Raw genomic sequence first — 25,191 nt, 5'->3', positions numbered from 1 at the left:
CCTAAAACCACGTTTTTTGGGCGTGGCTCCGCCCATAATGGGCGCACCATGCCCATTCTCCGGAAAACACAACTGGATCATGATATAAACGTCCCACCCAAATTTTATCAGGATCGGATCAAAAGCCACCAAGCTATGCTCGGGACAGACAGACAGACACACACCCAAAACGAATATAGTGGTCACTTACTGACTCATGAACCAATAAACATACAGGGTGCCCAGTGGTCCCATATTTCCCACATTTCCCACATTTTGCAAAATGTGTCCCACATTTTTGGAAAAATCCCACATTTCCCACATTTCCCACATTTTTGTCAGACCTTTAAAAATTGTAATGGCTACAGTAGATTTTTTAGCATTGTTAAGCCCAAAAATCTGATCGGGTTTTGCACCCCTGGCCTCTGGAGCATTTTTTCAGTGTCATTTAATGCACTATCAATCTTTCTGCTGTGGTAATAAATATAAATAATTGATGGATATCATGGTTATTATAAAATAACACATTTCTCTTCATCATCATGTTCACTGTGTCTGTGATGGTTTTTTAATGCTGAAAGTGTAAGACAACACCATATTGTGATTGCATATTTATAAATGGCTATTAAAAGATGTACCATTTGAAGTACTTATTTGGAATACTGGTAATGCTGGTACATGTAATGTTAACATTCACAACAATTTAACTTGCATATAAGGTGTTTTTTTCCCCTTTCATGATACATGTATATTGGATTGTTGCTTGGCATATACATGTATATACAATTCCTTAACCTATTTGCTTTCCTGCTTACAGGTGTAGCTGTAGAATCTGTTTTACAAGCAAGAGAACATATTATTAATTCATCAAAATGCCACGACATACAACAAAATTTAATGAAAATTGGATGAATAGTGTGGACAAGAATGGGCATGCGCTTAGCCAGTGGGTACAAAAGAAATCAGACCAGGAAGCTCATTGTGCGTTATGCAAGAAAGACATTGATATTAGCAATGGTGGTGTTTATCAACTGCAAAGACATGCTGAAGGAACAAAGCATATTAGAGTGGCTAAAACTGCAATTGCATCTGGACAGTCAAAGCTGAAAATTGGGTCAGGTGGGGTGTATTTGTCACAAGCATCAACCTTTGGAGCATCCCAAAAATGGACTCTTTCACACCAGGACAAAGTTACAAAAGCAGAAGCTATATGGGTCATGAAAGTTGCACAAGACAATTTATCTTTCAGATCATGTGATAAGATAGCTGAAACATTTCAAGAAATGTTCGCCGACAATAATGTTGCAAGGGATGTGAAACTTAACTGTAGTAAAGTCTCATATGTAGTCTCACATGGACTTGGATCTTTCTTTCATGAAGATCTTATTACAAAGATTAGGAACACTTCTACATTTTATGCCATCTTGTTAGATGAAACTACTAATGACCAGATGAAAAAGCAACTAGATATCCACATTCGTTTTTGGAATGATGGATTGATTGACACACGCTACCTGAAGTCAAAGATGTTGGGTCATGCAACAGCTCAAATTCTGAGGGACACCCTTTCAGACGCATTGGAAGATGGTCTTGATTTAAAAAAACATGATTATGCTGGCAATGGATGGACCTAATGTAAACAAAGCATTATGGGAAAAAATGGATGCAGACTGCAAGGCTGCAGGTTCCCATGGGCTTGTTGATGTAGGATCATGCAACATACACACAGTACACAATGCATTTGGAAAAGCAATGGGTGTTCTAGAATCGTGGGGCATAGACAGTTTTCTTGATCAGCTATTCAAGTTCTTCCATCAAACGACATCATGGAAAGAGGACTACTCCCAAATTCAAGCTTTGATGGAAGTGGAGAACCATGTTCTTCTACGCTATGTTAGCAATCGATGGTTGAGCATTGGCCCTGTATTGGAAAGAGTGATAGAGCAATGGAAAAGTTTGGTTGAGTACTTCACTATCTTCCTCCCAAAAGAAAATGTGAAGCTGCTTATCTCAAGTCAGAGATACAAAGACATTAAAAAAACAGCTGTGTGACCTGACCCTGCTCAGATTGCACTTCTTGCAGTCCCTTACCAGTGCATTTAATGGGTTCCTCACTCTTTTCCAGTCTCAAGAGCCACTCATACATGTCCTTTATTCAGAGCTCTCAGATCTCTTGAAGAACATACTTAAGAAATTTCTGAAATGTGAAGTCATAAAAGACAAAGAAGGCCAAGATTTGCTTGATACTGACATTATGAAGAAGGACCTGATGTTATAGAATGACCGCATTGCCATTGGTGAATCAAGAAGACAGCTTCTGCCAAAGAAGAACATCACTCCATTGGATAAAGTTGGTTTCTTCTCAGATGTCAAGGATGCATATGCTGCTGTAGCAAAGCATTTGATTAATCGCCTTCAACTGAACAATTCTTTGCTGAGGCGATTACGTTTCTTACATCCACTGATGAGACAGCAGGAGAAATCAATGGATTCTATCAAAGCAGCTGCTCGGAAATTTCCTCATATCTTTTCTGATAAAGACATAGATCAAATTGGTGATGAATGGATGCTTTACCAGGCTGAGAATGAAATCAATGAATCCTGGTTCATGGAGGAAGGAGGCTCATATCAGAGAGTTGATAGATATTGGGCCAGAGTGCTGGATGTGAAGACCTCGACTGGCAAAGAGAAGTACCCCATTCTTGGACAGTTTGTGAAAGTTGTTTTGGCCATATCACATGGACAGGCTGATGTTGAAAGGGGTTTTTCACTGAACAAATATACAGTCACTTCACAGATAACCCATCTGAGTGAAAATGCTGTGAATGGTTTGAGAACCATAAAAGATGCAGTGACCCATAATGGAAAGGGTGAACCATGCCAAGTTCCAGTTACCAAATCGATGCTGGAGAGTGTGCACCAAGCACATAGGAAATACAAAGCAGATAGAGATGCAAAACAGGAGATGGAGAAACAGAAGCTAAAAAAAGAAGCTGAAGAAAAAGAGCAGCAAAAAGCAAAGGATCAGATTGAGCTCCAAAAGACTGAGGAGAAAAAACTCGGGGAACAGAAGGAAAGACTTCAACGAGACCTGAAAACAGCTGATAAACTTGTGGCTGAAGCGAATGAACGTCTGAAGAAAGCTCTGGGATCAAAATCTCAAAGAAAGGTAGAAATTTGTGCAGCTCAGGCCCTCCTTGAATCAGGACATAATAAGCTGTCACAAACCAATTCCAGCTTGGAAAAATTGGAAAAGAAACTGTTTCAGTGCAGAAAAAGAAAATTGTAATGTGGGTGATCAGTGTGATCTGCCTCTCAGGTCAGGGTGATGGTGTTAGTGGTGATGGGAAATAAATGGAAGCAGACCTAATGTATTATATGTTTGAAGGAGTTAATCTGTTAAATCATAAACCATGTAAATAAGTTTAATTGTAATAAAGTTTGTTCATGGGTGCTATGATGACTTTGCTTTGTTCAGCAATTGAATCTGGCATCATGTATGGTATCACATTTATATATTATGTTCTTTTGCATATGAATAGGGCTATTTTCACTTTGTAGCATTAAAGCCCTCACCGAAGTAAGACAGATTTATTTTCACATGTTATTTATAATTCAATGCTAGGGAAATGATTTTATGATTTTTTTCTCCATAATAGTAATACTGTTTATATTTTATGTTCTAAAGCCCACTTGGCACTGATAGTTGTACTCTAGAATGTAACGAGTTTGAGTTATAACATCTTAAATAAAAAACTAAAATGTTTTGAAAGTCCAATATTAATGTGTTATATTTGCATAGTGTACACTCCTGAATTTGTGCATTTTAATTAAGATTACATATACTGTTATATACTGAAACATGTGCAATAGTATAAAGGCTTTCATCAATGCTAACCTAATCATGAAGTATACATGATATTTATGCACCCATAGGCTATACATTTACTAAGTAAGATGATGTAACCATACAGACACTATATTGCTTCGTGTAGTAGTTATTATGTATATTTTTTTTTAATTGAAATAGGTGGATATAGGATGTTTACTGCTTATAATGTTGATACCATACAATCTGAGCACCCTAATTAGTTTGATAGCTTTAACTGCATTCAAATTTTGAAATCCCACATTTTCCCACAAAAAATCCCACATTTTTTTTGGCAGCCACTGGGCACACTGTATATATATATATATATATATATATATATATATATATATATATATATATATATATATATATATATATACTTGTAAAGGCACCAAATCATTGATGTTCTGTCTTATAGCCTGATTCACATTTTGCAAAATGTGAAGTAGATTTTGTTGCAGCTTTTACATGTTACTTAGTAGAGGTTCGATGGTGTGAACATGCGGGGACTATTTGGTGCTGTATTTGAAGCTGAAGTCCACTCCATCTTTTCCAGGCAAACGTGGTTCTTGATGTCGGGCATGCGGGCCTATTTGGTGCCTGTTTGAAGCTGAAGTCCACTCCATCTTTTCCAGGCAAAGGTGGTTCTTGATGTCAGGCATGCGGCACCATCTTCCTCTCAAAAATGTTTTTAAAATTGCAAAATACCATTCTGGTAGGTAAGAAAACTGGTAGGTTACCACTTACTATACTTGCCAGCACTCTGATGAAATGACAAATCCATTTCCAAATCACCTCCCATCAAACCTCAGGCCTCAAACCTCAAGGTGATGAATATCTCACCACCTGAAACTCCGAAGTGATTCGTGAACATCATAAAATTCTCAAGAATGCAAAACTACACTGCAATACATTGCTTTCAATCTTTGCCTCTCTCGTTTTATACATTACAAGTTTACAAGGATTTACAAGAAATTACGGCACAGGAGGAGGCCATTCGGCCCATCATGCCTGTGCCACACCAATACCAGATTTAGTCAATCCGTCGATTCCCCTTCCCTTCATGTGCAGCCTTTTAACTGCGACACTGGTACTCATTTCATCCACCTCAGAAGGATGGCAGGCTGAGTCAATGCCCTGGTGTTAATTCAGCGGAAAACAGGACTTGAATTCAGGACCATAGGATCCTAAGCCACCACCCTCACCGCTAAGCCAACACCAGGTACAGTTTTGCAGATGCCAAAATATAATGAACCAGTAGATCCCATGATTGACTCTTTTTCTTTACAGGGTGTCCAAAAATAATGAGTGTTGGTGGATAATTGAAGTCAAAAGCGTAAGAGCAGGTTTTTCACCAGCAAAAAAATTGGTTGAAGATACGGGCATTGCAGGTATATGTGAAAGATGTCTTCTGCTTGCCCACAGAAGCAACATCCACAGGGAAAATTTGTGTTGTGCTGCAGCAGAGTACCAAAACTTCGTGCCATGAAGCAATCTCCAACTTAGGTCCCGCACTACCCTTGATGTTTGGTGGAGATAAAGAGATTCCCAACTTGTATAGGTAGGCAATTGAGACAGAAGAACCTCATGCCAGGAACTATCCATCCGATATGCTCACTCAACAAAATGGAGTGAGTGGATTGCTCATGCATATTCAGTATTTGTTTCCTTGTTGATTCACCAAAGTACACCTCAGCTGTGCCAGGGACCTTGCTCATGTGATGTGCAGGTGGTGCTTGGAAGAGATTGCGTCCACATGGTTTCATCATAAAAGCCACAGAAGTAGGGGGGTGAACCTGCATACCTTCCCCACCTTCATAAGGATACTCCAGGTCAGCCAGACAATCAGGAGACTGAGTTTTTAACCTCTTGGAGTATCCTAAAAAGGAACTGATTGTTTGCAGGTCTATCATTGCTGTGAGTTACCCAGGTGAGAGAACTCCATTTTTCCCATCCTTTTGGAGGTCTCCCACTGGATATACTCTTCGCCAAGAGCTTACCCCTTATAGTGAGAGAAGCTCGGGTTGAGGCTTGTAGCAGTGAGTTCAAGAAAAGCGGTTCTTCCAGCAAGTCTTTCCCTGGATGAGAACCATTTGCTCTGGTAATATCAATTGCACACCAGGCCTTCAGCATTTTCTGATGGGAAAAAGGCAAAGGGTCACTGGCGAGATTTTGGGAGGTGATACTGAATATTTGCCTTTTATACCCAAGACCAAGCACTTTACTGATGATGCCAGCCAACATGCACCATTGTGGTATTGGGCTAGCGTAAAGGTATCACTGAATGGTCTGTAGCCTGAAGGTGTAAGAGTGGCTACGAAGGTAGGGAGAACCCTGTTCACCTTCAGCAAGAAGCACAATACATAGCAAGAGAATCACAAGTTTGAATAGCAGGTAAGAGATTTGAGGATCTGAACTCTAGACATTACAGTACTGCTAAAGTAGTGATACCAAATAATAATGAAACAAATATTTAATTGTAACTTTTTTTCAGGTTAAAATGTACACTTTTAAATGTTACACATCACAAAGGCCATTTTTATCATCGTGAAAACAAGTATCTAATAAATAAAGCTCATTCTAACCACTGATTCACTGACTCAATGACTGATATTAAAGATCAGTACCTTCCAGGTGACATAGAAAGCTGAATTTTTGCATGCCAGTGAACATCAAAGCCGTTACACCAGGAAAAAAAAAATCACAGAACCATAAGAAAGCAAAAGTAAATTAAAATATAAATAAATGAAAACAAATAAAATGAAAAAAATGCAGGTGGGCGACCCGAGACAATGGGGAAGCACGTTCATTTTGCATGTCAATGGACATCAAAGCTGCTACACCAGGAAAAAAAATCACAGAACCATCAGAAAGCATCCATAAATGAAAAAAAATTTTTTTAATGAAAATAAAAAAATTCTGGTGAGCGACCCGGGAAACAATGGGGAAGCACGGTTGGTAATTGTTTACAATGTGCAAGCATACCCCGCCAGTATTTTGATAAACTCCTCGATGTGTTTTCAAATCGCAGCAGTACATTGTTTGCCTGATAAAATCTTTTGAATGTTGTCCTTCGTGGAAGGGTTGGCAGGATAGTTTAGAGATACATACTCTATGGGTGTACGTGCACTTTAAGCTGTCGAAGCAAGGGTTCTAATATGGACCCAGCTATAAATTGTCATCCTGGTGTTTCACTTGCAGGATGATTCAGGGACCAAAGATGGCTCAACAAAGCCGTTTTTGATTGATGGTACATCAATGTGTATGCTGACCATCGGAAGTGCGCTGAGCTGGAGGAACCAAACGTCAGCACTGGAAGCATTGGTGGATGTTAAACATCTCATATTGTCCTTCGTGAAGAGTAGGTGAGTTAACGAAGACACCAGGAACAAATGACAAATTCCAGCCAAAACGGGCTTCATTTGAACATCAGGCCTGACCAGCCAATTCATGAAAGATTTGGGACAATAACCTTCCCCGACTGACACCATAAGCGCATGAGAGTAATTTGGGCCATTGCAGTAGTTGTAGTCATAGAAGTAGTAGTAATAGTAGTAGTAATAGTAGATAATTTGACCAGACTCGGAGTTTTCCCATACTGAGTATTTAGTATATGCATAAAAGTTTTTTAAAAATTATTATTAATATTTTTTTCGTTCAAAATAAAAAAAAGGTGCCAAACCGTATCGAAATTAAATGTCATTAGCCGACCCCCCACGCAGTGAGAGACCGAGCTGTTCGTTTTGTAATCACGTGTGTGTGTGTGTGTGTGTGTGTGTGTGTGTGTGTGTGTGTGTGTGTGTGTGTGTGTGTGTGTGTGTGTGTGTGTGTGTGTGTGTGTGTGTGTGTGCTTGCCCAGGCCATAACTTTTTACTATTTGAGCTTTTGTCATCAAATTTTCAACAAACCTTTATTATAAGAATATGGAGAAAATAATTAAAAATTGGGTCAAATGTCAAAGGGCAAGTAACTATAAATAGCCCTTATTAGTGCAGCAGCAGCATGATAAACACACCATCACAAGTTTTTTTCTTTTCTGCCTTGGAGAAGGGTTCCAGGAATGTCGTTGTGAGGGGGAAAGCTAATGACATGGATGTCCCTCCTTGTAAACTGTTTATTCCTCAGGAGGGAAAGCAATACACTACATGTATATGGCAACTTGGCTTCCAGGGAGCTATCATTTCTTGGAAGCACTACTGTGCCACTGATGCTGTGCCAATGATGCTGTTCCCCTCCACAAACACACTGGTACTCATTTCACCAACCTGAGAAGGATGACAGGCTGAATCAACCCCACCAGGTGTTAATTCAGCATCCAACAGGGCTCAAACTCAGGATCCTAGGATCCCAAGCCAGCCACCCTAAAGGCCCGGTCACACCTTGACGTTTTAGCCAGCGATGGCAACGTGTTAAAATTTATGTAAAACGCTGGCTTACGTTGAACTTTTGATGTTTTTTTTTAAAGATTCGGACGTATTCATAGTGACTTGGTCTTATGTATAACGCATTGGTAACTACACAGAACGTTTCGTTGTGTTATAGATAACTTATACCAACGAATGCTGAACCTGTTGTCGGCCTACACAACCGATGCCCAACGATAGTCTAACTCAGGCATAGCGCGTTGCACGCATCGCCGACGATGTCGTGACGTAGCCTATTAAAAGGCTGACGCACAACGATTCAAATCATAACTGCCGTAGAAATGGAAGGGTCAAAATCGCGGTCACACCTTACCAGCGTATGCCGACGTAACAAAAAGTGTGTCTAAAACGTTGGGGCACGTCGAATACGGTATGGGTAAGTTTGGTATACGTGAGTAGAACGCTAAAGTACGCTATCATAAGTCGTCGTAACTAGAGTACGTCAAGAAATTTTGAACATGTTCAAAATTTTACGACGTACTCGGCGTATGACACACGTTCCGCATGCGATGGGGATAAGTTTTACACACGATATGTGGACGCTTACACACGTCCACAAAGGCTACTTATAAGCTACTCATAAGTCGAAACACGTCACGGTAATGTCTTTTTTACGCGAAACTTATTTCTAACTTATGTTTGACGTGCTTTGAACCAATTCTTTACGTAGTCCCAACACACATCGACGTATGTAGACGTATTCCAATGACGTCTTCCGGTCGACAAAAAAAATAAATGAACGTGTTTCTAGCTTACAACTGCCATATAAAGACGTGTTCCCAGCGGTTTTGGGAATTGGTATATAAAAATGCTGCTCATAAAAGGGGAACCCAACAGTGTTTTCGAGTTCCTTTTTGAGTCGATGTCCATGTCAGCAGTAACAGTATCAGTATCAGTATCAGTATTAGTATTAGTAGTAGTATTAGTAGTAGTTTGTTCATGTTGGCAGTAGTAGGTGAGTGTGAGGGGAGGGTGTGGGTTATGATGGATCCTCCTTGCGTCCGCGTGTCCACGGGTAGGTTCATAGGCTGCCACTCAACGATTTAAATGGCTGCATCTCCACTATTGAAAGTAGACGCTTGCGCTCAACAATTTGAATTTTTTTACACTCAACGACTTTTAAACGGTACCACTCAGCTAGTTTCATTGTTTACAATGAACGATTTAAATTGCTGTCACTCGCCTTTTTTTTTTTTTTTTTTTTTGACGCTGGGGTTTGGAAATTTGAAGCGTTTCTTCTGAACGTGTTAAAACGCTCAAACTCGACTATTTTAAATAGACGCTGCCGATGGACAATTGGAATCATAGCCAAGCTAGACATCGAAGTGTGAACATCCTCGTCATGCTGAAGAAAAGTTTGAAGAATGCTGCAAATAAGTGTCCTGGCCGTGGCCGTGGACGCTGACGCAAGGACGATCCATTATACCGACGTCTTTCAGCCTATGAGTAACTTAAAAGTAACGTCTGTCGATGTGTGCCAACGATCGCGTAACGTGCCAACAACACGTTAATCATAGGTTAGAAATAAGTTTCGGGTACGCTAAACATTACCTCGGCGTGTCTCAACTTATGATTAACTTACAAGTAGCATGTGTTGACGTCTGTCAACGATCGTAGACCGTGCCTACAACTTGTGGCCAGCGTAGCGGAACGTGTGAGTCATACGCCGGCATACGTCGTGAAATTTCAAGCATGAAAAAATTTGAGGACAACCTAAAAGTGCAACGTTTAAAGCCAACGTACAGCGACGTATGGCAACGTACTACGACGTATGCCAGCGTGCTCTCAATGTTATCAAAACTTACCCATAACGTATTCAACGTGTGCCAGCGTTTTAGAAAAAAATTTCAAAAATCGGCATATGTTGGCTAAAACGTCAAGGTGTGATCGGGTCTTAACCACTAAGCCAACACCAGGCTTGAAGGGAAAATCATAAAAAGTGTTCAGAGTTTCTTCCTTAATTCCTTTTTTTTGATAATCTTAAAGTTTGACGAAGAAAATTGTTACTACAAACGACACATAACTGAATACATTCTCCTCCCATCCTGTTTCCCTTCCACTTACACCCTCCCTCCTACCCCTTCCACTTTCCCCCTCTCCATTCCTGACCTTACAGGAAATCTCTGTTATAGTTGCAAAACAGGCTCACCGGATTCAAACTGAGGAACCTTAGATTGACACCTTAGGGTTGGGAGGCGAAGGTTGAGGACTTGGTGTTTGTGAGAGGGCTGGGGGATAAGGTTGAGGATTTGAAGTCACATTTTATACTACAGGGTGCCCCACAGAAAACCAGGAAATTTGAGATTTTGATATTTATTTTGCCATATTTTACCATATCATTAAACTAACATATTGATTTTCTAACCGGTTTTTTATTTTATTTCAGAATGCAGCAGTTATAAAATAAAGTGTATTTGTTTGAAAATAAAGTGCATCTTTGTTTTACACTACATCTAAGTTTGCTTTTGTTTTGTTTTAAATAAACTGTACCAAATTTCATGGTTTTCTGTGGGTCACCCTGTACGTGGAATTGCCATGTGTATCTGCTGGTTTATAACATATACAAGCCCGTAGGCGACATGGGTGGTCGCTACATAATTGCATACTAGTCATACAGTTTTTGATGGATCTGGCTGAAATTTTTTGACAAAGAGGTTGATTATAGTGCACATAAAAGCCTGGAAGGCGATTTTTGATTTTCGAAAAAATTATTTTTTTTTTAGGATTTTTCAAAAATTTCAAAGTCCCGTTGCTAGACAACGGTGGCGTCCATAGCAACGGTGCTCAAAAGCATAGAACTAGATCCTGGTCTGAACCTACCTGTCAAGTTTCGTCAAATCGGTTGACTCCTCTGGCCTCCAGAGCTGTCCACAGTCCATTACATACAAACATACAGACAGACGGAAAAAACTGAGAATAAGGGTAGTCGAGCAGCGACCACCCAACAACTAAACCAGGTAATTAACTGTTCATCATTCACGATAAAAACAACATCGAGAATTACTTTGCAATGCATGTTCCCTCCCCATCCCAATGAATGGTCATATATTTTGGTGGTGTATAATGGTGCATTCGGTGCCATAAATAATAAAAAATAAATCGATGTACATCCATGAAGCAAAAACATGCATACGGCTTAGGTGCATATACAATACATCATGGTTGTTTACCTGGGATCATTCCAATTACACTGGGCCATGGACAAACACCCAAGCCTAAGCTGGCCTGAGGCCTGCCGATCTGTGCTGTTTCATGGAATGGCAACCATGATTTTAATTGGGTTGGAGTCAGGCCAGCTGTCCAGCCAATGGGTGTGAGGCAGTGGTGTGCAGTTTGGGCAGGTGAAAACTGACCCATGTATAATATATTGTATGTGAGATTGTCTAAGTCTAAAAAGGGCACAACTGTGAAAAAGTTATGAAACGCCCTGAAACTCGAACTCATTCTGTAACTTATAATCATAAGAACATGAAACAAGTTTCAGTTGAATATGTGAAAGGGTATGGGGAAAAAAAGTCTGAAAACCCACAGGTGGGACGGACAGACGGAGAGCAAACCTATAGTCCCCTCCGGGGAAACCGGTAGGGGACTAATAAGACACAAACTGTATAAGTTACAGCCGGAATGTGTCTAAGTATAAGAGAAGATGCTGAAGTTGAACCATTCAGTGATTGGAATGAGAAAGCTGAGAATCAATGGTTTGTTTGAATTTTTTTTTTTTTACCTTCGCATTCTGCGAAAGGTTGTTTTGGTCGGCATGTATTTATTTATTTATTTATTTATTTATTTATTTGTAATCTTGTGATTCGTATAACTCAAAAAGTATTAAACCAAATTGCATGAAATTTGGTGGGATGATTGGTTATTAGCCAGGAAGCATTCGATTAGATTTTGGGATCGTTCGGGTCAAAGGTCAAGGTCAAGGTCACGAAAATGTCAAAATCGTCTTTTTACGATAACACGGTCAATTTTTATTCAATTTGCATGCAACTAACGCCAAAATGTTCAGAATTCAACGCCTCATCTTGTGATATGCAATATGACACAATGACGCCCATACTCTTTTTACCGGTTAGGGGTCAAAGGCCAGGGGGGTCACGACCTTGAAAAATATGCGGTTTGTTGTCATAACGCGGTCAATTCTTGTCCGCTTTACATGAACCCAGCACCAAAATGTTCAGAATTTAATGCCCAATCTTGTGACACAATGACGTCATAATACATGTCACCGGTTGGGGTAAAATGTCGGGGGGGGGTCACGCCCTTGAAAAATATGTGGTTTTCGGCATAACTCAGTCAATTCTTATTCGATTTGCATGAAACCAGCATCAAACGAGATTACCTTCTCTTGTTGAAACGTTGTATTCACCGAGCTTGCGAGTGAAGACTCGCCAAAACGACGTGAGTTGATTGTTGTTTAGTCCGTAGCCCCCGAAAGTCGGGGGGGGGGTCATGACATTATAGATATGTGGTTTGTGTCATAAGACCATTCATCTGAAGCCAGTTCCCCACACTCATACCAAGAACAAAAAAAGTAGTGGCGGCGAAGGTATGCGCTCTATGAGTGCCCGTTCCAGTTATAACTTGCATTGGATGCTGATCCAAGGAAAAGCTAGAGTTGGTAGGGTGACCTAGAGGTATACACACTCACCTCTAAGCTGTCTTGCCTGGGTTGGAATATCGGCTGAGCCATAAACTGTCATCCTGGTGATTCACAAGCAAGCAGGGTGATTCATCGACGTGTGTGTCATCCCCTCGGATGGACGTTAAACTGGGTCTCCCATCTGCTGACATTAGTTGGTTGACAATGAAGATCCCATGGTGTCCCTTGTGAAGAGTGGGTGATCAGCATCATGGAAAAATTACAAATTCCTGCCTGAACCTACAGAACTCCCTGAACCTACTCCCTGATCAGTAGCACACCTCTGCCCTCAGCCAATATTGAACTTTGTCATTTGAAGAAAAAAGTGTTAACAAAATTGAGCAAACCTTTTATGATTACTTTTCACATTAACATGGAGATTTATTTACATGAACATAATATAAATAAACTACCAAGTTAACATGAAAAATAATTCCCAAGTTTTATCACACTTCGGTGTTGTATTGATGATAATGAACCGTGGAAAACACACCAGGATGTATATATCATGGAGATTTGACATCCTGGTATCCTGCTTTGCTTGCCAAGTGAGCTGCCTGTGGTTAAACAAAGCCACATTAATACCGGGAATTATGACATCTTATACTTGGAACAGTCAATATGTTGTTACCCCGTGCACACAAGGGGAAAAGTGGGGTTACCGGTTAAGCAATTGGTTCATGTCTGTCCGTCTATCCATCTTATTAGTTTATGATCGTTAGTTTATGATTGAGGAACAACTTATTTAAATCGAATGATATATTTTGAACACAAATCGGAACATGAATAGGAAGACAAGTTTCCTGTTTTACTCTACTTTGGCTCTGAATTCATCCTGACAGCACATGCGCAGAGAAGAGTGAGATAAATATTCTTTACTCTGTCTGCCTGGCAGGTAAACAAAACGGAAAATCATTCCAAACAGGAAATTTACTGTTTTTAAGGATGTTATAAAGGACACAAACAACATGGACAAATGATTTGTTACATAAGGTGGTGTGATTGACATTGCGGAAAATGGCCGTAAATTCTGGAATTGTTGACTTATTCGACTTTTACAATCTTTATTTTATTTAAATTTAATTATATATTTCAATATAGTTGTTTGCATAATACTTCCATGAACCTCTAATTTTGCAGTACTGCACTTCAATTTAAATAAAGGTTCAATGGGGTGGTGTATAAGGGACTGCTTCTGGTCTACTTCTGTAGCACTAAATATTCGGATTTTTTTTAATGCAAAAGGAATAGTCGAGAGAGGGGGGAAACACCAACAGTGTCAGGTCAGGTCAGGTATGGGAGAATGTGCAAGAACAGCGCGTCGCTGCGTCCACTTTCCACGGGTACTCCAGGGGCCTCCGTCTGGCCATCCCCCAGGCAGATGCCAGGCCCATCCCCATCTCTTTGAGATACCGGTCAACCTGCTGCAACCATGAGGCACGTGGTCGGCCCATTGGCCTCCTCCACTCACGAGACTCCCTCGCTGAGAGAATCTGGTGAGCAGGATCAGCATCAGGAAAACGAGCCACATGTCCATACAGCCTCAACTGACGCTCACGGACTATGCAGGTAACAAATCTCATCTGAGTCTCTCTCAGCAACCTCTCGTTGGACACAACATCCGACCAGCGATAGCCAAGATTTCTCCGAAGACACCTGGTACCAAAGGAATTAAGTCTCCATCTCAGATCCTTGGTCAGAGTCCAAGTCTCACATCCATAGAGCAAGACTGGAAGCATCAAGGACCTGAAGACTCGGACTTTCCTCCTCCCGCACAGGTACCAGCAGCGCTACACCCCATGATCCAGTGAATCCATGACTCCCCAGGCCCGACCAAGATGTCTATTGACCTCTGACTCACAGCCAGCCGAGACATGAATATCACTGCCAAGGTAAGTGAATCTCTCCATGACCTCAACATCCTCACTACAAACAGACACAGACAGGACAGCAGCATCCAAGATGTCATTGAGAGCCTGGATCTTAGTTCTGACCCAAAAAACCCATAATCCCAGTGGCTCCGACTCCTCATTCAGCACCTCGAGGGCCCCCAAAAGGATATCTAAAGTCTCCAACAGTGTAGTTGAAGGCAAAGGGGAAGTATTGAAGGGAAAGGAACTTGAGGAAGTATAGTGTGGACAAGATGGATACAGATGTAAACTCCAAGGAGGGAAAACTAGGAATTTGGAAGGAAGTGGGCTTGGGAGTGGGGTGGGTGTTAAGGAGGGTAAAAAGGTCATTGTTTTGGATTGGAGATGATCTGAGATGGTGGTGAACAGCTGCCTTGAATACTTGTCTTGAGGGATGAATGAGATTAAAGAGGTTGGGGAAATTGGTTCCACAGGTGGAAAAATGAGGAATGAATGCGTGGAGGTGAGCAGTAATCCTGGATTTAGGTAGTTTCGCCAGAAAGGTGTTGATGGTGGACCATGTGAGTCCTACAGAAACCTGGGGGTAACAAAGCACGGAAAGACCAGAAAAGAAGCAGTAAAAGACAGAGAGACCACCAACTTGTCTGCAATGGCGAAGTGATGAGCCCATAGACTCAGCTTCATTGTGGGAGATTCCAATAATCTTGAAGGCCTTGGTTTCCCAGCGTCAAGCTGAGCAAGATGTGAGGTGAGACAGGGGAGCCAGCCCTGAGTCGAGAGCAATACCCCCTCAAGCTGCGGATGAAGGCTCTGCTGGTGGATAGGAGTTCAGGTGTGCCAAGAAAAGACTTTGTATGATGGAGGATGTCCTGTCAGTGGCTCACTTTGGAGGCCAACTTTGAATGTGGTTTGCGCAACAAAGATCATGGCTGATAGTGAGACCTCACAGTTCGAATAATTAAACTTCCTCAAGAGGATTCTGAATGAAGTAGATGGTGGGGGAAGGGGGGTTGCCAGACAGCCCTTTTGGAGAGAGATAGTGAGAGTGTGAGACTTATCAGGATTGAAATACATATTCCAAGTATTTGACCATCTTGTGATTTTGTCAAGATCTGAAGAGAGAGAAGAGGCTGCAGTCTGTCTTTCTCGCTGAAGGATGAGGAATGTCATGGCAGAGGGTGGAGTCATCAGCAAATAGATAAAGTGGATTTTGCAGACAGTCTGAGAAATCATTTATGAATAACAGGTTGAGGAGTGGGCCAAGAACACTGCCTTGCATCACTCCAGCAATGATGCGGAGAGGAGATGAAAGGATTGCGTTGAGAGCCACATGTTGTCTACGAGAGTCGAGGAAATCGGTGGAGAGTTACAGGCAGACAGAATAATGCACATGACTAACGAATATAGTTGAAAAATCTTCGATTTTTGCTATAACAAACAGACAGAATAACTCACACGACCAACCAATGGAGTTGAAAAATCTTTGATTCTCACAAGTAACAAATAGAATGAATAACAAAACAGCACAAAGTCGAACAGCACTCGGTAGAGCGCATACCTCTGCCAGGTGGAACAGTTCACATTTTGTATCCCACTGATGGGCTGCATCCGAACCAAAATCCAATCCGCTTGTTCTTGTCACTTACTCAACTCGTCCACAACTTTTGAGATACAGGATATATATTTAGTTTTTGGCCATATCTATCAATTTTAGAAATTAGGCCTGTGTTGACTGCTTGACTTTAAGATTAATTGGTAGTTGAATTCAGTGACCTGACATGAAAATGCTGTTCAAATTTCAAGTCACTCAGATGAAAATTGACAATTTTAGAAACAATTAAATTTTTTTAGCCTATTTTGGGTTGACATTATGGCCTATCTTGACCTTTTGACCTAGGATAAACTCAAAAGCAATAGGTAGTTGAATTCATTGACCTGATTTGCACATCCTGTTCAAATTTCAAGTCAATCGAATGAAATTTGAGGATTTTAGAAAATTTGGCTCAAATTGGCCTTTTGGCCTATGTAGACCTTTTCGGTTGACTGAATTTTACGAAACTTCAATGTGCGACCGTCGCAGGGTTGGTGACATTAATCTCTGAAAATTTTAGAATAATCGGTTGAGCGATTTGGGCTGGAGGCGAGCGGACAGATAACCACATAAACACACAAACAAACAAACACACAAACAAACAAACACACACATGCAAACAAACACATAAACAAGCGGAGGCGATCAACATACTTGTCAAAAAGAAATTAAAACAAGCTCGAATGAGCTATGATCCTCGTTCTCTTAATGATGACGTCATAAAAACGAATATGATGTCATTGTGATGTATCAGGTTTGCGATAAATTATCTGTGCTGATGCCCGGCTTGATTCCCTCAAACAAAATTCAAACAGCTTGCCTAATTTCGGAGATAATGGTATCGGCGATTTCCATTTGCGACGATATTATGACGTCAACTTTTTTTCTAGGAAGAATTTCCAAAATCGGAGATGGTTACTGCCTGCACGTGGGCTTTCTGCATATACATGGCAAGTTTCACGAAGATCCGATGAAAACTCTGGGTTCTGAAACAAAAAATGTCAAAAAAATAGGAATGACGTCATAAAAATTGATATAACGTCATAGTGATGTATCATATGCGCGGTAATTCATCTCTGCTAATGCCCCGTTCGATTCCCGCAAACAGAATTCAAAAAGCTTGCCTAGTTTCGGAGATATTTTTTAGGCGATTTCCATTAGCGGAGATATTTTGACGTCATAACTTTTTTTCTTGGAGGAATTTTCAAAATCTGAGATGGTTACTGTCTGCACAGGGTATTTCTACATATATACGCCAAGTTTCAGGAAGTTTCGATGAAAACTGTAGGCTGTGAAACAAAAAAGTCCACAAGAAGAACAACGTGAGTAAGACTTAGAGATCCTCCAGGAGGATCTAAAAAATTTCCAAGTAATAACGCACACGACGAACCAATATCGTCTAAAAATCTTCAACTTTCACAAGTAACAAACAGACAGAATAATGCACACGAGCGACTAATATAGTGATGAATCTTCGATTTCGCAAGAATATAATAATAATAATAATAATAATAATAATAATAATAATAATAATAATAGTATCATTAAACATTTTATGCATTCGTCATTGAAGGATCAATGTGAGATCTCATCATTCCTGACAGCTCAAAGTGGTTGTGACTGAGATGAGAAGCTCAATGTATGTTTTTGAGTGGTGATTGACATTTGCAAGAAGAAAAGGTGAAAGATTCTCACCTCGAGCTTTATTATATGTTCTTCTTCCAGTTTCTTTATTTGCTGAGCCAGAAAAGGCAGCATCAGTGGTCATGCTCTGAAATTCTCTTATCAAAGTTCCCCCCCCCCCCCCAGAAATACCTCTATCAGTGAAGTGAAGCCAAAAAACAATCTATTTCATTCACAAAATGTCAACCTCGAGAAATCATGAATCTCGTTGACAAAAAAAAATCAGAAAATCATTCTTCCTCCCAAATAGCATACAAAGATTATAGTCTCGTCCTGGTGGAGGAGTTGATCCTTCATCAAAGACTCTATTCCTCACTCTCCATGCACTGCCCTCACTTCCCCACACCCCCAGGAATACCTCTGGCTACGGCTTCCCCTCCACTCCCACCTCATGTTTATATGTGTACTGTACCGTCCACTAAACAGTGATGACTCCATTTACACCTCACTATCCGAAAACATGGACGTACTTCTATGTTCTCATCCGAACTCTCTCTTCCTCATATGTAGTGACTTCGATTGTCATCATGCCAGTTAGCTGGGTGTGAGTACCTCTCTCACCTGCCATGGAACGTCAGCAAAAAACTTCTGCGGCTCATTGGGACTGACTCAATCGGTGAATTTCCCGACCCGGATCTCAACCAATGGTACTCCATCTCTTCTGGATCTGATTTTGACAAATTTCCCAGAAAATATCTGCTGTTATTCCTTTGCTCCAATTGGTTCTTCTGACCACGTGCTTGTCAAAGTGGACATCTCTCTGGCTGTTATGAGAGAACCAATCCAGTTCCACCGAGTCTGGCATTTCACTCAGGCTGACTGGCAGGGTCTCCAAGCAGCCATCAAACTTCGAGACTGGTCTCCCATCGTCACTTTCTCCAACATCACCTCGTCCTGGGAATTCTTTCAAAGAAACTTGCTCTCCCTCATGCACAGATTTATCCCCTCTTGGCTTCAGTTGTCCTACCCTTCCTCCCGCCCATGGATCACTGAAGCTTGTGTTGAGGCAGTTGTCCTCAAACATCTTGCCTTTGTCTCATGGACAGCAAACCCAACTGAGGGTAATCTCAGTTCCTTCCCAAAAGGTCAGAACAAGTGTGTATCTACCCTCAGGAGAGCCAGAAAACAACATATTTCTAATCTCAAGTCTGAACTCTCAACCCTGTCTCCCTCCTCCAAATCCTGGTGGTGTTCAGTTAAGTGTGTTTCTGGTGTATGTCCACCTTCCATCCCCTCACTTACCTCAAATGGCTGTACTGCAGAAACCGCACGTGAATAGGCTGAATGCCTAAACTCGGCGTTTGCATCTAAATCTTCTGTCCAAAACCCATCGCTTTCTCTACCCACCTTACCCAGTCACACCCAATTGTCCCTGAACTCTGTGTTCTTTTCTTCTTACAAAGTGGAGAGCTTGCTGTCAAACCTCGACTCAGATTCTGCAACTGGTCCAGACGGCATCAGCTCACGTGTCCTAAAAACCTGCTCCTCTGCTCTTGCTCACCCTCTCCTATGTTCTATTCACCCTCTCATTTACACAAAGTCATCTGCCATCTGTTTGGAAATCAGCAAACATTACTACCCTGTATAAAAAGGTGCAAAAGCAGATCCCTGCAACTATAAACCAATCAGCCTTCTCCCAATCATCAGTAAGGTTATGGAATCCATCATTGCTTCTGACATTAAATCCTTCCTCTTCTCCAATGGCTTGATTTCCGATCATCAGTTTGGTTTCAGACCAGGTCACTTTACCCTGGATATGCTGCTTCTGCTCTCCCAACAATGGATGGAGGTCCTCAATGCCGGACATGAAATCAGAGCTGTATCCCTGGACATATCACATGCTTTTGACACGGTCTAGCACCCTGCCCTGCTCACCAAACTCTCTTCCCATGGTATCCAAGGCCATCTCCACTCATGGCTCGCACACTTCCTCTCCTGTCGCAGTCAACGTGTGGCCCTAAATGGAGTTCTTTTATCCCCTCTTCCTGTCCAGGCTGGAGTTCGTCAAGGCAGCGTTCTGGGCCCTGTTCTTTTTCTGGTTTTCATCAATGATCTTTCTGACTCTCTAGAGAATCCTCTTTATCTCTTTGCTGATGACTCCACCCTCTGCCGTACCATCTGTCATCCCTCAAACCAGCAAGCAGCACCTTCTTCACTCTCTCCAGATATGAGTAAAAACACAAACTGGTCCAACACGTGGAACATGTCTTTAAATCCTGAAAAATCTCACAGTCTCACTATGTCTCTTCGAAAGGAATGTCTGGAAGACCCGCCAACTACTTTCTCAACAATCCTCTGGAAGAAGTCCTTTCATTCAAGCTTCTGGGTCTCACTATCTGCCATGATCTTTCCTGGGAAAGCTGCATTTCCAAGCTGGCCTCCAAAGCCAGTCACCGACATCCTCCATCGTGCAAAGTCCTTCCTTGGTCGATCTGAGCTCCTGATCACATACAAAGCTTTCGTCCGCAACCTGATGGAGTACTGCTCTCCCCTCTGGGCTGGTGCTCCTGCCTCTCACCTTTCTCGGCTCCACGCTGTGGAAAGCAAAGCATTTAGGATCTCCCGCAATGAGGTTGAGCCTTTGGGCCTCTGACTCTCTCACGGCAGGCAGGTCGGTGGTCTTTCTGTCTTCTACCGTCTCCTCCCTGGTGTCGCCCCCACCCCCTGCTCTGTCTGTGATATGTCCCCCACATATTTACACAGGGTGCTCATGGTCCGCCAGTAACCCCCTTCTGGTAAAACTACTAAAATCACGAATCAGTGCTCACCTTCACTCTTTCATTCCTCTTTTTTCCCCGCCTTTGGAATAAACTCTCACACTCTCTTCAATCCCTTTCTTTCCTCCAGGTCTTTGAAACAGCTGTTCACCACCACCTCTTATCACCCCCCCTCCATCCAAAGCCACAATCTTTTCTACCCCCGTTAATCCACCCCAAACCCACCTCCTTCAAATTCCCTGCTTTCCTTCCTGAAAGTCCCTGTAGTGTCCATCTTGTATACCCCGTGTTCCCCACCCCATCCCTCTCCCTTTCACAGATCTCCTCGTGTCTCTGTTACCCACTGTTTTGTCCTTTCCTCTCCCGCCCCTCCTTTCCCCTGCCCCCTTGTTGTGCGTTGTGTGTTACCTTCATGCGAGCCTCGACAAGGTATACAAAAAAAGAAAGAAAAAAAAAAGACTGCAGTTAGACTGGTGTCTCGGCCTGGACATCGGCCTTCATGCATTATTTGAATTCCTCCAAATTTTCTTCTTATTATTTTTTTTTTAATATAGTGTTCTCATTGCAACGCATCCCAAATATATATTTTGGCACATTTTTCTGGAGTATCTGCAACTTTGGGCCATCTACATATTATGTAATAAATAAACAAAAAATCGCCATATCTTCAACAAGCTCACCCACCCCCTCGTCCAACGCCCTATTTCCTGTACATTCGCTTTCCCACCATTCCCTTTAAACCATCCAACACAAGTAACAGTCATTTAATGTGAACATCTTCCCGAAACACAATGATACATCACCACCACGTTTATACATCAACTCATAGTGAAGCAATAGTGGGTGACGGAGGTGATGTTTTCACCCGTGTGTGTTGTTTGTCCGTGAGCAAGATATCTCAAAAAGTTATTGACGGATTCGGACGAATCTTGGTGGACAGGTTGGGTCTGTGACAAGGACGAATTGATTCGATTTTGCTGAAAATCCGGATCCAGATACGAGAATTTTTTTTTATTGTTTTGGTGATTCTTCACCAGTAAGAGATAGATGGAGCCAAAAACGATTGACATTATTGTATAGCATGATATTTCAAAAAGTTGTGCATGAGTTATGATAAAACTTAGTGGACGAGTTCGTGAGGTGACAAGAACAGACCGATTCGATTTTGGTTCAGGTCCAGATCCAGATGCAGCCCATGAGTGGGATACAAAATGTAAACTGTTCAGCCTGGCGGAGGTATGCCCTCTCCCGAGCGCCGTTCTCGTTCTGCTCTGTACCTGCCTCTCCCCCACTCATTCATGGTAACACAACTCCTCACGAGGGTGTAACAGTCATTTACTGGAAATTGGCACCAGGGGCGTTTTCCACCTCGTTCATCTGGTTCACCTGCTTTTGAATTTGAATTTGATTGAATGTTCTCCTAATTGTAAGTTGCAATAATTTATTCATTCCTTCTTTGGTTTTCATTTTGCAGTGACGCACGAACATGTATGCCGTGTTCTCTCTTGTAAAAGTTGTCTCTTGGCTTGAAGCCACAGGTGCTCTCATGCAGGGGTGCGAGGCAGGTGCCACGTCTGAGGGACTTTCCAACTGACTTGTTGTTAGGAGTGGGTGATGCATGACAGCTTGAATGGGCAGAATTTTTGTCCACAAAGTTTTTGCAATGTTTTAGATATTAGAATTTTTTTTAAATCGTCGGGAAGTTTCTGAGAGATAAAAACTGCTGGCTGAAAATAATGAGTTCTCTGAACAAGGAACTATCGACAACACAGGAAGAGGCCATTGGACCCAACAAAGCCCGTGTCATGGTTGTTTGCCCATTTCCCATCATTTTTAAATGCTGAACATCAAGCGAGGAAGCAGCACTTTTAAACAAGAAGCATTTGTAAAGTGTTTTGTATGACTTGGCTGGGTTAAAACTGCCAACTTCCAGACTCAAAGCAGACAATCTGAGTCTGAGTCTGAGTGATATTATTAATTCCCTACCTGTTTTACGAGAGGGGACTGTAGGTTTGCTCTCCGTCTGTCCGTTCATCTGTCCCACCTGTTTTTTTAGGTCATCTCGAACGAGATGACCTAATAAAACCAGTCTCGATGTCCGTACGTATGTACAGTACGTACGTATGTCCCCATTTTTTTCTTCCGATTTTCTTGATATTTGGTATGTGGGTAGATGTCGATGAGGGATGCACGACGGTATGACCTTTGACCCGATTGAAGGTCAACGTCAAGGTCACTCCAAAGTTGCGAAATCGTCCATTTTCAAAATCTATCTCCTCCGCCGTTTATGATCCGATCTTAGAAATTTCTTCAGATTCTGATAATATGGAACAATATCTAAATTTGGTCGAGCCGGTTTTTTGAAATTCGTCCTGGTTATCGAGTCACGTGTCTTCAAAGTTGGAAAAATCGTCGATGTGATACGGTCAAAAAAATTTCGCCCGATCTTGATGAAACTTGGTATGTAGGTAGGGGTCGATGAGTGATGCACGACGGTATGACTTTAGACACGATTGAAGGTCAAGGTCACGGTCACTCCAAAGTTGAAAAATCAGCTAATTTCAACATTATCTCTGCCATTTATTGTCCGATCTCGGCGGAATTTCCAACGGATAACTTTTTTTCTCGAAGGAATTTTCAAAATCGGAGATGGTTACTGTCTGCGCAGGGTCTTTTTACACACATATATATATATATATATATATATATATATATATATATATATATATATATATATATATATATATATATATATATGCCAAGTTTCAGGAAGTTTCGATGAAAACTGTAGGCTGTGAAACAAAAACGTCCACAAGAAGAAGAACAAGAATAACAACATGCATTAGACTGAAAGATCATCTGACGAGGATCTAAAATAAGTTATGACATCAAAATATCTCCGCTAATGGAAATTGCCTAAAAAATTATCTCTGAAACTAGGCAAGCTTTTTGAATTCTGTTTGCGGGAATCGAACAGGGCATTAGCAGAGATAAATTACCGCACATATGATACATCACTATAACGTCATATCCATTTTTATGACGTCATTCCTATTTTTTGACATTTTTTGTTTCACAACCCAATGTTTTCATCGGATCTTCGTGAAACTTGCCATGTATATGCAGAAAGCCCACGCGCAGGCAGTAACCATCTCCGATTTTGGAAATTCTTCCTATAAAAAAGTTGACGTCATAATATCGCCGCTAATGGAAATCGCCAAAACCATTATCTCCGAAACTAGGCAAGCTGTTTGAATTTTGTTTGCGGGAATCAAGCCAGGCATTGGCACAGATAATTTATCGCAAATCTGATACATCACAATGACGTCATATACGTTTTTATGACGTCATCATTAAGAGGACAAGGATCTTAGCTCATTAACCTCCGCCATCTTCGAAGATGGATGGACGTTACTGTTTTCACCCCTTTCTGTTTGTTTGTTTGTTATCTTGCCAAAACAAAGTTTTTGCAAGTTATGTTAGTCAGCTTGTCTGTTTTTTTTTTTGTTTGTTTGTTTGTTTGTAATCACGTATAAAAAATTCTGCAGAGCACAGTTATCATTGGAAATTTTTGTAACTTCGCATATCAGAGGCCTATGGAGGTCCCTTTCAGTGCACAAAAATTTTGAAGGTCAAGGTCAAAGGTCAAGGTCACTTTGTCGCAAATCAGGGGAGTCGAGGAAACCCTTATTTTTTGAGTAATTTTCATCGGATCGTCTTAAAACTTCATGGGAATAAAGTTCATGGTTTGGCGCTCAGCTGATTAATTTTTTGTGGCGATTGGCCTTGACCTTCATATGTTTTATTTATTTATTTATTTATTTTTTGGTCTGTAATCACGTATAACTTATTCTGCAGAGCACAGTTGTCATTGGAAATTTTTGTAACTTCGCATATCAGAGGCCTATAGAGGTCCCGTTCAGCGCATAAAATTTTGAAGGTCAAGGTCAAAGGTCAAGGTTACTTTGTCACAAATCAGGGGAGTCGACAAAGGGCGGAGGAGCTCATTGTGAGCCAACGGCCATCCATATCTAGTGCCCAACTGTGTCTTTGGACGTCCTCCTGCAGTTGGGTTACTTTTTATGAGGCGGTTGGTGGCAGGATTTGCACTCCGGCCACCGTAAAACCCTTCATTCCGCAAAACGCAAAAACGCAAAAAAATCTGAAAACTCACTCCGTGGGAGTACCTCCTGTGCAGCTTCCCTTCGCAGGGCAGCTCACCGGATGACGGGATTGGGGCAAAGCCTTCGGGACCCCCAATCTTTGATGATATGAGGGAAACCACGGGGTAACATCCCTGGGTCAGATTGCGGGAGAGTGTGTCGGAGTGGTGCTGAGGTGTCGTCCACCAGACGGCGGTCTCCTTGGGTTAACCTGAGGTGGTCCCTTCGGGTGGGTGCCTGGAATGTCCTA

The 25,191-nt window shown here is 41.6% G+C and overlaps 1 protein-coding gene across 13 annotated transcripts in view; it reads left to right on the top strand.

The window, feature by feature from the left end:
• LOC147011589 (uncharacterized) overlaps positions 1–25,191 on the top strand; it is an 84,779-nt gene that overhangs the window by 16,083 nt on the left and 43,505 nt on the right. For 5 of the 13 annotated variants that reach the window (XR_015051998.1, XR_015051997.1, XM_085858294.1 and 2 more), the window contains exons 2-3: positions 4,407–4,491; positions 7,052–7,215. The gene's annotated coding sequence lies outside the window, so the exon portion shown is untranslated. The other 8 variants (XR_015052001.1, XM_085858297.1, XR_015051999.1 and 5 more) reach the window with 7 other exon arrangements.

Source organism: Eptatretus burgeri, chromosome 15, assembly GCF_056783735.1.
Source record: "Eptatretus burgeri isolate ZD-2024b chromosome 15, Ebu_testis_v1, whole genome shotgun sequence".
NCBI classification, from domain to species: Eukaryota; Metazoa; Chordata; class Myxini; order Myxiniformes; family Myxinidae; genus Eptatretus; species Eptatretus burgeri.
The sequence above is the reverse complement of the archived record's forward strand: the minus strand, read 5'-3'. Positions and strand labels throughout refer to the sequence as shown.